At 51.9% G+C, this 11,748-nt stretch overlaps 1 long non-coding RNA gene across 1 annotated transcript in view; it reads right to left on the reverse strand.

Moving 5' to 3' along the window:
• The window catches only part of LOC105854311, an 11,987-nt gene extending 9,804 nt beyond the window's left edge, over nucleotides 1–2,183 (reverse strand). Inside the window, exons 1-2 of the long non-coding RNA XR_001145998.1 lie at nucleotides 2,068–2,183; nucleotides 421–640 (exon numbers count right to left, since the gene is read on the reverse strand). This is a non-coding gene — a long non-coding RNA (uncharacterized LOC105854311). The remainder of the gene's footprint in view (nucleotides 1–420; nucleotides 641–2,067) is intronic.
• Nucleotides 2,184–11,748: the final 9,565 nt, after the last annotated feature.

The following is an 11,748-nucleotide window of genomic DNA, read 5'->3' on the forward strand; positions in this document are numbered from 1 at the left end:
TGACCTGATGTCCTTCACCAGCTGCGTGGATAAACAGTGCAGTGTGGGATACCACTGGCAAACGTGGGACACAAGCAACCCCACGGCATATCCAGAATAGCAGAAGCCAGACACTCCCACCCGTTGTAGGATTCCACTGACTCTTAAGATCAAGTACAGGCGAAATCAACCTAGGAGCTCAAAATCAGAGCGGTGGCGGCCTCTGGTGGACAGAGAAGGTAACTGCAGAAGAACAACTCATTTCTGAAATGACCAAAAACAAGACTCCGTACCCAATCTGGAGAGCGAGTACCTGTATTGTGAATACCTGCACGTTATGCTGGAATTAAAATATGCTTATATTACATTTAACACGTGATATGTTAATCTTATCTAAAAATGCAGCAAACGCACGGGGATACCCCCTGTGCTCCAACTTACTGTGGTGAAGCAGGTGCTCTCCCCACGCCACAGGTGAGAGTACACGCGGGCAGAACAGCGACGCCACGCAGGCAAGGCTTGCCAAGCGGAAGTGGGAGGGCAGTCACTGGCGCTGCCCCTCTACCCTGCAAGTCTGACGGGGAAGACAGCATGCAACTGGGTGCCAACTGCAGGATGCACCCAGGGACCAAGGGGCATCAGGGGCGAGGCCTAGTTCCACCTGGGAAGATGGCGAAAAGGGTGGGTGAGAGGACAAGGCAGCTGCCAAGGGACCTTCCTAAAATTCACATCTGAGGGTGAGGGCCCTCCCTGGTAGCGCAGCGGGTTGGAGCGCGCACTGCAAGCTGGCTGCAGCCTCCTCAGTGCAAGTTCAATCTCTGCCCTTGAGCTGACCCACATGGTGCAGCAGACTTCTCTCCTCTCTCCCCACTGCTCCCCTCAGCCGGTGTGCTTTATCAATCTGCCTGTTCTGCTCCCCACTCTTGTCTCTGCACCTCTGGCCTGTACCCCAATTCTATATTAAATTAAACTAAATTAAAAACTATATATAAATTTAACTAAATTAACTAAGCGAAATTAAACTAAATTAAAAACTATATACATAACTAAATTAACTAAATTTAAAAACTATATACATAACTAACTAAATTAAAAAACTACATACAAATTTAAAAAAATAAAATTCACACCTGAGCTGGCGCTCACCTGCAGAGCCTGTTCTCTGCCCCCTGCTTTCCACCCAGTTCCCTGGCCAGGGCACCTGAGACCCACCAGGAGCATGTTAACAGTAGAGACCCAGGGCCTCATGGAGTCTCAACACTGGACATGGCCAGTGTCTGCGTTCCTCACCAGAAAGATGAAAGATTCATCTTCTGGGTAGGGGGAACACACAGTAAAGGGCACACAGGTTAGCATGGAGCTCAGCCATTCTGGTTACCTGTTACCTGTCCCTGGGGAGGAAGGGGAGGCAGTAAGTGATGGGCATCTTGGGAGAGCTCTCACACAGTCAGGATGGCTTCCACTGTCCACAATTTCAGGTCCCTATGGGAGCACCCAATCCTGGGGGTAGCCGGGTGGGCACCACCTGTGCTCCTGGGTAAATTGTGTAAAGTGGAAAGGAGCCACTGACAAAGCAGCGACAACCAAACCCCACAGGCATTTCCAGAATAACAGAAGTCAGCCTCCCACGCATTGTGCGATTCCCCCGACTCCCTGTTCAGGTGGGAAGAGTGGGCTCTATGAAATGTGGGGGGTCAGTTCCCAGAAGCCCCCTTTGCACGCAGAAGCACCTAGCTGCTGATTCAACTGAGTCCTTCCAAACGCTGCCCTCGGGTGCTGCCTCTGCCCTCCTGGGGACAGCCCATCCCACAAGCAGTGAACAGAGAGGTGCATACAAACGCGCTCCCCTCTCCCTGCCACTCCATGACTCTTCATTTCACTACCGGTACTGGGGAGCACCTCTGGCGACATGATCCCCCACAGTGGATTCCTGGTGTCTTTTGTAATTGTCTAGAGAAATTAAATTTGCCCAGATGCCCAGGGCTCCTTCCTCTATTTCTGAGCCCTTTGGGGGCTGCTCCCCAGATTGCTGCTGAATAAATCGCCTGTTCATAAATCTTTCAGAGACTGTTTCCCCAGGAACCCCACCTGCTACAGAACATGCACCCCGCCTCCTCGATGGACAGCTCCATGGACTCCCACCAAAACCCCCCTGCACAGGGGCGGTAAACCAGGGCGCCTTTACCATGACCCAGCTGCTCTTCCTGCTGCCTACCGGAAAGTGTGCATTCTGGCTGAGGCATCTGCCCAGCTAAACACATTTCCCAGTTGCCTTTGCAGCCATGGTCATGTGACTAGGTTCTAGCCAACAGGGTCATGTGAGCTTCTCCTGGCCAATAGGGTGCAAACAGGGTCATGTGAGCTTCTCCTGGCCAATAGGGTGCAAACAGGGTCATGTGAGCTTCTCCTGGCCAATAGGGTGCAAACAGGGTCATGTGAGCTTCTCCTGGCCAATAGGGTGTAAGCAGAATCGTGGGCTGCTCCCTGGCTGTGCCTATGGAGGCAAGGATCTTGCGCCCTGCCCTGATTTGACAGTTCTTAGAGGGGAAAATGGGCTCCCTGGTGGAGCTGCAGTCTCCATTTGTTGGCCTGAAGAAGTATACATAACAGCTAGGGTCTGGATTGCTCTAGAGCTGGGTTACCTGACCTGGGCCACCCACTGGCTTTATGCAGACGGCAAGACAATCTAGTAAACTTAGGCTTGCTGGTATTTCTGGTGTTGGTTACTACTGTGAAATTTTTAATCCATTGATACAGAGGGTTCCATAATAGAAAGATTAGGTGTTTTTGGTTGTTTTTAAAGACTCACCCATTCATGCACACAAGAACTGGGATACAGGCTAGAGATGCCGGGAGTGAGATGGCCCCCCAGAGAGAGTGGGGAGATCTGCTGAGAGGGGCAGCAGGTGGGACAGGAGAGGTCTGCTGTCCCCTGTATGTCAACTCCCTGAGGGGAACCCAACTCCTGCTGCATTGGCCTCATAGCCTCATAGCGCTGCGTCTTAACCCCTTGTGCCACCAGGGAGGCCCTGGAAGATCAGGTTTTGAAAGTTAATAAAAGGGAGAATTCTAATACCTGTAACCACACAGATGCCACCTTTGGGGGCTGCCACCATTGTGCCAGTCTCAAATCTCAAACTTCCCCTTGCACAAGGTTCCAGCCCAGCCAAGACTTGCTAGAAAACTGGGCCCCATGAGAAGGAACACAACAGTATGACAAAGGGATTGGCTTGGCGGTCCTGGTGGGTGCAGAGACTGGGAGAGTAGGCTGCAATGATCTCAGATGCTGTACTGGGGCTAGTTTACCCTTCTGCTTCAAGTGGGAGGTAATTAAACCTTATCTCGATAATCAAGGCCATGGCTTTGCTACCACAACTGCAGATCTAGAAGCAAACATGGAGAAGGAAAGAGAAACCTCAGGTGGGGCTGTGTTTAACAGGCCATAAGACAAGATGAAGGCTACTGGGCTTGCCTTCTAGCACTGTGGGGACACAGGAGAGGTCATCACTGAGTGTTCAAATGAAAACTGACAAATCTGCACCAACTACTTTTTCTTCCTAAACTTTGAGAGATCACTCAATCCCGCAATTCAAAGGAACACTTGGAGCGAGCGCAGACAGGCCCCAAGTCTGGGCCAGCATTGCTCTGTCTCCATCGCCAGTGTCTGTTGTGTGTTAGTCCTGCGCCGCCAGCCTGTGCCTATATTCTCACTGGTCTGGATCCTTCAACGGGCGGCAGCTGCCCCACACTGTTTAAAGCTTTGTTTTATAATCCTGTATCCACACATTGTTCCCAAATGATGCCCACCATGCCAGGCTGACTAGAGGGGGCATGATGTGCTGATGTGAAGCCCACCCCCACGGTGCCACACCTGGTGCCGGGCCCGAGTCATATGCTCCAGTGGTGATTGCTCAGCTAGTGGCTCTATGTGCCCATTCTTGCAAGACTCTTGTCAGAAAACACCCAGATCTGTGAGACAGACAAAGGAGAACAGGCTAGGAGCAAGAGAGAATTAGAGAATTAGGTCCACATGCAGTTTCCCAACTTTCCCCCGGCCACACACTCCAGTAGGTCCCAGGGGCCACAGGGGAATCTCCTCCAAGGCAATGGGTAGTTTCCCCCCACTTTCCTTTGGGTAAAGTAAGTCACTTAGGTTAGCTAAGTGAACTAAGAGGAGCCACTTAATCCTCAAAATAAAACAGAAATTGGCTCTAAAAGAGCATTTTTGAGTTCATCTAGACTGAGATGTAAAATACTACTTCTAAAAAGCAACTTCTCCCACTTTGAAATCAACTTCAAACTCAGCCCATCTTACAGGCACTGGCAACGTGAAGCAAATGGCCACCTGTTCTCACAGCTCCACACACCTCACCCTTGGGTTTCCTGTGCCAGGAGGGCATGCAGACACCTTTACACTTCACTACTTACCTTGACTAGACAGGTTCAGGCAACCGGGCCAGCGAGGAGTCATGAGGCTGGAAAGATCTTCCACTGGGTCGGGCAGCACACGGTCCCTACGTGACGCTGGGGAGCAGCTAACGCAACAGACCAGAGACAGGACCTGCCTGGCGTTAGCTACCAGGACTGAGCCCTCTGCACCAACTCAAGCCCCCAGGGTCCTAGGTCCTGCGGTGTGGAGGAGGCGGACCTGTGGCATGGAGGAGGCAAACCTGTGCCTACCAGTGCTAAAATGCTTCAGCCCACAGCAGGCATCATGGTCAGTTTGCCTTGGCGCGGTCCTTAAATTACCCTGAGTTAACAGAGTTTAGGGAGCTTGAAAGTTCAAACATGAATCATCAGCTTTCCCCCCCTCTTTTCATTTTGACTCTGGCTTTGCTTTCCTTGGGACAGTGAAGATCAAGTTCTAGTTTGAATGGGGTGGGAACCAGGGAAGGGTTAAGGGGGTGCAGGCTTCCCAAAAAGATAGGTCCTTCTTAAAAACAAACCCTTTAGGCTATTTCCCTACTCGCCCTTTTACTTACCATAAATGCACATTACATAAAATGTGTCATTTTGACCTTTTCGAAGTGTCCAGCTCAGTGGCATCCAAGCATGTACCTTGTTGAGCAACGTCACCACTGTCTGCAAACATTTCCACCATCCCACACCGAAGCCTGTCGCCATTCGACACAGCTCCCATTCTCCTGCCGATGCTTGCACCTCTGCTCTGTCTGCTTCTGGCCACTGTGGAGGCCTCCTGTAGGCAGGACATCCCTGTGTCCCCCTGGAATGGTTTGTCGTCCCGTGCAGTGGGAGTGAGAGCGTGTCCCCTCTCAGGCTGTGCAGAGGCCACACGAGGCTTTTCTGTGCATCTGATGATGGGGACCTGGGTGGTGTCCACCTTCTGACTATGGTGCTTTGTGCTGCTGTGAACGTGGGTTCATAGAGCTGCAACCCCCTAACTGTTTGGGGTAGACACCCAGAGGCACATAGCAATTCTGCATGTAATTTTTTGAGGAACCATCGTACTGTTTCCAGAGCAGCTGCAGGGTTTCCTGTTCCCACGAACAGGGTGTACGCGTCACAGCTCCTGCACATTCTGGCCAACACTTGCTGTTGCTGTTTTTGTTTGTTTTTAGCTACTGCTGACTGAGTGGGTGTGAACTAGTATCTCATTAGAGTTTTGATCTGTATTTCCCAAATGATTAGTGATATTAAGCATCTTTTCCTGTGCTTTTGGGTCATCTGTGTGTCTTCTGTGGAGAAATGTCTACTCAAGTGTATTTCCCACTCCTGAATATGGTTGTTTGTGTTTCGTTGTTTAGTCGTAGGAGTTCTTTATAGATCTTGGATGTGAATCACTCATCAATATATGACTTGCAAATAATTTCTCCTATCATTTGGGTAACTGAGGTAGTTTCTCTTGACAAGAAGGTAATTGACATTCACCCCATTAGTCTAGACTTCTGGACATTGGGAATCAAGTGGAGTCTGCTTGTCCCTAACAACCTACCCAAGGCCCAAAGGCAGGCTGGGACAGATTCCACCCAAGCCATGAACTGTGTCCCCTGGGTCAGTCACGTTCCCTCCCAAGTGTGAATTTAAAGCCTAGCTTGTCCAGAGAATCATTCCATCTCTTTCTGGAATCAAACCCAAGCATGATTCTTTCCTGGGACTGCATGGAACCTTTCCCTTAAAGCATCTAAGCCCTCATCAGTTCATAGCAGACCAAATTCAGATTCCTGATGGAATCTCACTTATCGAAAGAATCCTGTGAAAATAGTCTCAGATTTTTCTCTTTTTCCAGACTTTTCTTACACAGATGTCTTCTCAATTGCACTGTTATCTTTATTTCTCAGGTCTAGTAGCGTGATACATAACAGGTCCTTAATAAATGTCCGCACTCATAGCGCACATTACGGGCTATCGAGGGGTTTCAATGATGACCTGTTACCTGTGTGCTTACTTCTGCTCTGAGAGCTCCCTGAGGGGTTAACACGTCCATCTGCTAATTCAGGAAACAACTTTCAGAGAGGCACAGCGAACAGCAGATCACACAGCGTGGTGGCAGTTCCAGGATTCACACCCAGCCCGCCCTGAATGCTGCATCAGGCTAGCTCTAGGGAGCAGAATGGAGCAGAATGTTCCATTTGGGATGGAACTGTCAGATCAAATAAAATATTTTCAGTTAAATCTGAATCTCAGATAGGCACAACAAAAAGTTTAGTGGACACACATATACTCAGAAATGATTTGTTGTTTACAGAAATTCAAATGTGAATGAGCATCCTGCATTTCATATGCTAAGCCTCGCAGCCCTAATTTGGAGGAGATTTGTGTGGTCACTGAGGCCCAGAGAGGGACAGATGTTTACCCAAATCACACGGGAAGTCACTTAGTGCCTGCTCCCCAGTCCTGCCCCGGGCAGGGTGGCTGTGAATGCTCTGAGGTCCCTGGAGCAGGGGGCGGTGGGGAGAAGAGCCAGGTCTGTCGCAGGCTGCCTGCAGGCCCCACCCTTCTGCACTATTCTACTGGGCAAAATCATGAAGCAAACCCCAGTGCGGAGACCAGGAGGGCGAGGTCACACCAATTTAGAGAAGATGGTGTTGATTGAGATTTCTGAACAGGGAGCACAGGCTGCTCAGGAAGCAGCTAATTAAGCAGGAGACTCCAATTAAGAAGCAATTTGAGTGTTTGCAGCAAACCCCAGCAGCAGCCCAGCAGACGGAGAAGCACAGACACAGGTTCTCGCCTCCTGCATTAGCTCACCACGGGGTTCAAGCAAGTCGTTGAACCTCCCAGGGCTCCTGTTTCCGGGACTATGAAATCCAGGCACGACACTGGTTGATACCTAAGGCCCCTTAATTAAAGGGCCCTATGCTCACCCCCAAATGGGTGATTCCAAAGGAGTGTGAGGATTCTTCCCCTGCAACATCTGAACATTTTCACTGCATTCTGGTTTTATTGGCCTCTCTCCACTGCACTGAAGGCTAATGATTCTCCCACTGCAGTGGGCTCAAATCCTAGTCCATTAACTCAGGAGTGCAAGAATGGTGACCTTCTGTGTCACAGTGCAGTTTTGATTTCAGATCCCATTCCTCTAGGGTAGCAATTTGAGGATTCTTCTCTTCCTACCCCCAGGGTGCACCCGCTTTCCAGGGGAACTAAATGTAGTGCCAAGTCAGATGCTGGGGCCAGGTCGGCAGCCGAGAGTTGCCTTGTGCCACCTGGGCCGGGAGTGGTCCTTGCTGGTTGCTGTGGAGAACACATTCCCATCTGCTGAGGGGGAAGTTTGAGGTGACAGAAATCATAGTCCTGAGCTGTCCTGCTTCGCAGTGTCCCCATCCTTTGGTAATACTGCCCTGCTGGCCTCTCCATGCAACTCACGCTGGCAAATGCAACAGGGGGAGACTTCCTCTAAGCAAAAGCTTGCAAAAACCCTGGATCATTTTAACTCTGCCTCTTGCCATTGCCATGAGGATGTACCTGGGCTGCTAGTTGGCATGATGTAGGCGATAAACAGAGAGTTCACGGTGGGCGGACTCAGAAGCCCGAGTTGTCCCGGCCCAGGTTGTCCAGCTGACCCGCTGATGGTGGCCAAGATCAGCCAGGCCCGATAGCAGAACCACCCAACTGACTGAAGAGTCACAACAAGTGAGGAATGTTTGCTGTTTGCAGCCTTTACGGCAGAATTTCAGATGCCCCAAAGCTCTGTTGGGACTCTGGTTGTAAAAGCGAAGAAACTGGCCCCAAAGTCACATGGACAGAGACCACAGTCCTGTGAAGGAACAAAGCACAGTCATAAAAAGGAAGGCAAGTTGGCCTGCACTGACGTGGAAAGATCCACAGCGTGTTTTTGGTGAGAAAACTGCCAAGAGACGAGTTTGTGGGCCGAACGGGTGTCTCGTTTCATCAGTAAAATGCCGGCACCAAAGAATTTGGAAAGAAATGTCAAGAGCAACCCTGTTTAGGAGGAGAGCTATGGGAGAAAAGGCCTCCGTGTGCATTTACAATCTTTTGGAACTGTTTGAAATTCCTTAATATGTACATCCATTAGCTTCATATTAATCACAATAATCACTGGGATCAATGTGTGGCTGGCACTACAGGCCACTTACAGTTTCTTTATGCTTTTCTGTAGTGAAAAAGAAAACCTTTCAAAATCTCCTGCTCTCCAGAAAAATGTGTGATGGGTGTGTGTGTGTGTGTGTGTGTGTGTGTGTGTGATGTTCCCTAGAGGGAGCCTGGAGCCCATGCGCTCTCTCTCTCTCTACCTCAGTTTCCCATGTGCAGGGTCAGGGTGGGCTTTGTGGCAGTGCTGGGGGTGCTGCTGGCTCCAGTAGCCAGAAGCTGGGCCTTCCCAGGGTGCTGGCCAACCCTGTCTCCACAGCCAGCTCCCACCCTCCCACTGCCGACCTGGGGTGAAGTTAGCTCATGCTGGCTGGGTGGGGCTGAGGGCGAGGAGGCAGGAGCAGATTCTGCTCCTCAGGAACAGCAAAGGGCGTGGATGGGAGAAGACCGTGTGAAGCAGCCGGTATGGAAGTGGCACCAAATTCTCAGTGAGGGCTGCAGGGCCTCAGAAGACATTCGCCTGGACAGGCCCAGATCCTGACAGCAGCTGAGGCCTGGAGGGGCCCGTGCTTGCCCGGAAGTGGGGTGCTGTGGCTGTGCTCCCGTAGTCTGTGGACTTACCTGTCTGCAGGCCACGCACGAAAGCAGCAGCTTATTGCTAAGCTCCAGGGCCTCTTCCAGGGCTCCATCTCTAACTTGTAATCATAGTTGTTCTGAAAAACAGCCCCCTGCCCCCGTTTCAGCAAAACCTGAATCTGCCCGACACACCGGTGTCCTCACTTGCTACCATGTGTGTCTGTCTCTGCCCCCCGCCCCCCTTCCCTGACTTCTTTTCTTTCTTCCTTCAGTATTTGCATCTCAGAAACTCCCCTCCTGGGCAGAGGCCCAGCCGCTGAAGGTCCTGGTCCAGCATGGTCCAGGGACCCACAGGGGCGTGCTGTGGGCACCCACCTTCCTCCGGGGACAACCAGCCGAGACTGGGGGCTTGGCAGGGGTGGCAGACGTGACCGGGATGCAGCGGGCCACGCGCGGCCGTCTGTCCCTGCCTGCGCATCCTCGTGCCTGGGTGCGAGGGTTCATGCGCTGCAGCCGCGGCTGCTGGTGTCTCCCCCCCCTCCCTCCCCACGGCGCTCTCCTGCTGTGTTTCTTGCTGGCCTTGTGCCTCTGAGTGACAGGGCCAGCAGCGCTGTGGCCGGTGAGTTCCCACGGCCATGGAATTCCCTCAGGGCCAGTCGTCCTGACGCAGAAGCCGCAGCTACTGCTGCCGGAGCAGAGACAGGCGCGGTGGCTTCATCCCAGCCGGGCACACAGACCTTCCGCTGCTTCAGTTTCTCAAGGCTCCTGATGTACTTGCCTGGTGGAGGCCGAGGCCGGGGGTTCTGAAACCTGTTCCTGTCCTAACCGATGGCATGATTTCTGTCCTTTGGTCCCAGGGTGGCCCAGCACTTTGATGTGGGGGGTGGAAGGGAGGTGGAGGCGGCCTCAGCTAAGTATCAGGTTTCCAAGATGACAGGTCCTGTGCTTGCAGGACATTCGCAGGAAGTACTGGGGTTCAAGCCCACTCCTACTGCAGATACCTCTAAGACAGTTGGAGAAAATGGGTCACGTAGGACACCGGTGGTTATTCTCTGCTGACTCCTGCCCCCCCCCCAAATTCTCCCACCACAGTTTCCACCCTCCCCCGCAAGGGAGGATGTTGTCACCTGTGGATATAGCCACCTGGGCTTCCCTGGTCTTGGGTTCACAGTTGGATTCAGCCCCTGGGAGGCCCCAGTGGGCACGGAGGGCTTTCCTGGCCCTCAAGTGCCTGGCTTTAACAGTGTAGTAGGATGTGTCCATTCAACTACCACGTGCTCATCTTGAAAGGCTAGGTGCGCGTCAACTACTGTTCACGTTAGCTGGGCTCCTGCAGCTAATATTGCCCTGTGTCTGTACTTTTCCACCGAAGTATGATGTCATGGGATGGGGAGGTTCTTATTCACTTGAAGTTGAGAAATATATTCCAAGATTGCATGAAAGGGAAAAACAGAAAGTCCATGATGCCCGGCAAGCCAGCATTTGGTCTGCTCACAGACACCTCTTCCAGGGCCTTCCTGTGCAGGCCCAAGCCAGGCACATCAATCTCTCCCACCACCTCAGCCTGCCTTTTGCATTTGCCACATTCTGTCCTTATAACTGTTTCCTAGTTTGAGGTATAGTTTTCCCACTAAACTGTGAGATAAACAAAGACTTCCAGGTCCCGCCTGCTGCCTTCACTGGGGGCCCCTGTGGACAGCCTGAGTGTGCAGGCCAGGATGCTGTAAAAGAGCTCTCCCCACTCACACCCTCAGTATGAAGAACATTCTCCTACGGGTGAGGGTGTGGGTAGGGGGCCCAGGTTGGTGTGGTCTGAAGGTGTTCCCAAGCCCCCGGGGCTCCTCAGGCCAACTCCCTCCTGAGTCACGCAGGATACAACTGAACGAACCCTCTCAGCCCACTCTTCGGCTTAGCTCCCTGGTCCTGTCTCCGCTAGACCCTTGTTCTCCCAATAAAAGGTGCATTAGTGTGGCTTCCTGAGACACCGAGCGGGTTCCCTGAGAGGAAGTGAGTCCTCACACTGACACAGGGCCACTACACGCACTTTCTTGGTTGTTAAATGTGACTTTCTCAGGTGTTGTTAAATATGGCTTTTTGTCTGTGGGGTTCTAGTTTCAGCCGCCCACATCCCTGCTCTTTAGGACACATCACTTCATCATTGTGTGCCTCAGTCTCTTCATCTGTAAAATGAGGCTAACTTTAGCACACCTCTGAAGGTTGCTCTGAGGATTAAATGCACTGCGACTAATAACTAGCTTTGCAATCTCTTTTGATCCGCTCAGCTTCCCCATGAGGGGGGTGGACAAGCATCACCTCATTTTCAGCTGCAGATCTGAAGGGCCAGAGACTGGGAGCACCTTGTCCAGGCCACTGTGTTGGCTGATACTAAGTGTAATCCAGACTTGACCCTCAGTTATCTCATAAAATTGGGGTGATGATGGCACCCCCACCAAGATTGCATTGTGAGAAGTCAGTGCCACCATTCAGTAAGGTGACAGGCACTTGGAGGGCTGTGCTCAAGGGTGTGCTCATCCCCTTCATAGCACCCTACCCTGTCACACCCTTGCCCGCCCTCCAGGAGCTGCAGAGATGCCAGCTTCCCTGCTCCCGGCTACCCTGCAGTCAGCTGCTTCGGTTTGGTGGGGACAGCTGTGCGGACAGAGAGGCCATTGTCTGGCCTCC

The sequence above is a fragment of the Condylura cristata genome, unplaced genomic scaffold, assembly GCF_000260355.1.
Source record: "Condylura cristata isolate star-nosed mole 26May11 unplaced genomic scaffold, ConCri1.0 scaffold00033, whole genome shotgun sequence".
NCBI lineage: Eukaryota > Metazoa > Chordata > Mammalia > Eulipotyphla > Talpidae > Condylura > Condylura cristata.